This window comes from Haplochromis burtoni, unplaced genomic scaffold (assembly GCF_018398535.1).
Source record: "Haplochromis burtoni strain Fernald_Lab_line unplaced genomic scaffold, NCSU_Asbu1 Contig_5, whole genome shotgun sequence".
Classification (NCBI taxonomy): Eukaryota; Metazoa; Chordata; class Actinopteri; order Cichliformes; family Cichlidae; genus Haplochromis; species Haplochromis burtoni.
The window spans coordinates 1,602,875-1,605,881 of record NW_024582366.1 but is presented as its reverse complement, the minus strand read 5'-3'; positions in this window follow the sequence as shown (position 1 = coordinate 1,605,881).

Sequence of the window (3,007 nt, the reverse complement as noted above, 5' to 3'; positions counted from 1 at the left end):
GTATCGGATTCAGCACCACATACGAAAGTGACCCAGATCGGATTTGAAAATATCGGATTTGTGCCGTTCACACTGTCATACCATGATCGGATAGATGGGTCGCACAGAGTCAAAAAAAATCGGATTTGATGCACTTTCGCCTGCAGTGTGAACGCAGCCTAACTGCCATTCCTTAACTGTGATTCCTCCCCTGAGCATCCCTCTGTTTTTATCCAGTTTTATGTAGACTGCACAGCTTTTCAACCTTAGTTATCACAACACTGCCAACAAAGAAAGAAATGTGTCACTGCAAGTCAGAGGTGAAAGTTGAGCTGAGAAGACAAAGCGGTGCCATCCAGTCTCACGTTCAACATTCAGTCTGGATTGTAGAAACTACTTCCTCCCACATAGTGTGAGTCGGAGACTGTGCCACAATCAAATGTTTTTTGTAGGGTCTTTTATTATCATAGAATTAATTATTAATCTGAGAACGATGGTTATTTTAAACCCTATTTTTTCACATTTTCCTGCTGTGTACCTCTTACTTTAACCTCAGCAGCCCAAAGCAACCCCTTGTATTTCTTGTCTGATCAAATTGCACCATGTGGGACCTCTGTGACAGGGGACTTTTATCTAAAAGTTACATGTAAGAATCCTACATTCCAATTTACCTTATGAACAGTACAAAAGGATTAGCAATGAATTAAAAGTAAGTCACTAAATGTTAGAATTGGCTGGTTGGTGGGTGCTGAACAAAGCTGATACTTTATACATGCATGGCTTCATAAGACTGGTTGAAACAGGCAAAGTAACTGACATGTATGTTTACATTTACTGCATGTTTTACTTCTCAGAGTGAAACTGAAACGTTCACTTTTAGCAACTGCATTTTGCGCATGCTTTCAAAACTACTTAGATTTTTGTTTTGTAATGTAAAAGTATGAACACCACACTGTACACTGCATACAAGGTTGTATGCAAAAGAACTGCATTCCATACATGCGTGTAATTATTTTTAGTAAGTGCTGGGGAAGTATCAAAGGCTTGATTGTCAGACTAATAATTCATTTTTGTTGACTTAAAGTAAAACATCAAAGTGATTAAATTGATTAAAAAAGCCTGTATAAGAGAAAAGATGAGTCACGAGTTTAAAATTGATCAGGTTTAAAAGTTGTACCAATGCACCACTGCAATGACCATGTTATGTCTGTCAAACCCCCACGACCCCCACGACCCCCACCTCCTTATTGTGATATTTTGCCTCAGGCTTTCTGCAGGTCTTTGGAAATACGTTTTTAACTCATTTTCAGCGCGGTCCTTGTCTCTGACCATGTCTTTTAATTGTTAAGCCACTTCACACAAAACTAAGAACCATTCAAACATAAGGCACCTAACTCAAGGGATGAACTGGTGTTATGTCTACACATAAGACAACTTGCTAAAAAGAACTATACATAGTATCTTTAGGCACTTTTCTTCTTAGCAGCCTGTCACAAAACAATAAAACAAAACATAATTTGACCCCATTTCTTTAGTTGAATCGATGAAAATTACCGATATGAGGGCAGATGTGAAGGAACTATCAAAAGAAGTGGCAGTATATAAAAATGCATTTATAGCAGATGAACAGTATCTGAAAGTCATGTCTTTAAGCAATAGAAAACAAGCCAGATCTGAGGTCCAGATCCAGACAGGACCTGAGAGATGCATCTTGCAGTTGAGCCACTGTTTGCTGTAGTCTCATCAGAAATGATCTGAGTGGAAGGGAAACGGAGAAAAGGCCACGGTATGTCAAACTGCACATAAACTTGACTAAAAATCAACAAAAGATGTTAACTACTCGGTTTGAATGATCGTTAATATGTAAGGAAGAGATCAGGAGAGCGGTACAACAGTAACTGGAAAACACAGTGGCGTCTTCTTTTTTTAGCGTGGCAATTATTTCAAACACACAAAGCAACACTATCAGTCATGGATTCATCTCTACAGAGTCTGGACCTCAACGTTACTGAAGCAGTGTGGGATCTTGGCAGAGAGCAGAATAAAAGGCAGCAACATCCAAAGAAGAGCTTTGGATGTCCTTCAAGAACTGTTCCTGAAGACTACTTGGAGATATAACACAGTCGTAGTTTAACAGCTGATTATCTTCCATCTGCCATTACCAAGCCCAAACACCGGCTCTACAGTGGTGCCCTCTAGAGCTCAAACGCTCTGCTTACAAATAGTGTTTCTTTCTGAGGAGGTCGGATTTGTTAGTTTGTACGTAAACAAGATTGTTTTGGACACAATTAGCTTTGCCTGCAGCTCAGAAAAGATAAAAACAAGAACTGAGGGCTTGATTTTAAAAACAAAATGAGACATTAAAACACTGATTACAAAAAATGCATCATGGCATTATATCACACTAGCCATTGAAGTGTACATGTAAACACACACACACACCACAGATGGCTGAGCAGTTACTTTCTGGCAGATTTACTTAAACAATGGAAGGGTGGCCGTGCTCATCCACACCGTACAACCTTATTTAAGCTTCCAAAAATATATTTTGCAAACTTACAGCAATATTATACCGGAGTATATTAGTCTATTAGTCTCTGCCATTCATGGTAAAAGTTGTCTGATCCACTCGTCATGAGCTCCTTAATTCTGATCTCTGTGACCTGTGAGCAGGATTAAAGAGACTGTCGACAAATACACGGTAAAGCTTAAAAGAGCTCAGCCATTTACACTGACGTGGCAAAAAACAGAGTCTCAAGTATTTTATTTTTTTATTATTAGTCCTTTATTTATCCAGGTAAAAAAATCTCATTGAGATTAAAAATCTCATTTCCAAGAGAGACCTGCCATCATGGCAACAAAAGTCACATACCACATAGGTATATAACATTTACAAAGTATCATAAAAGGGGTTAAAGAAGGCTTCTCTACAAAACTCAAGAAACTCTTGATAATACTCTTGATTAGGGATGGGTATCGAAAACCGGTTCTTGTTGAGAACCGGTTCCCACTGTTTCAATTCCTTGGA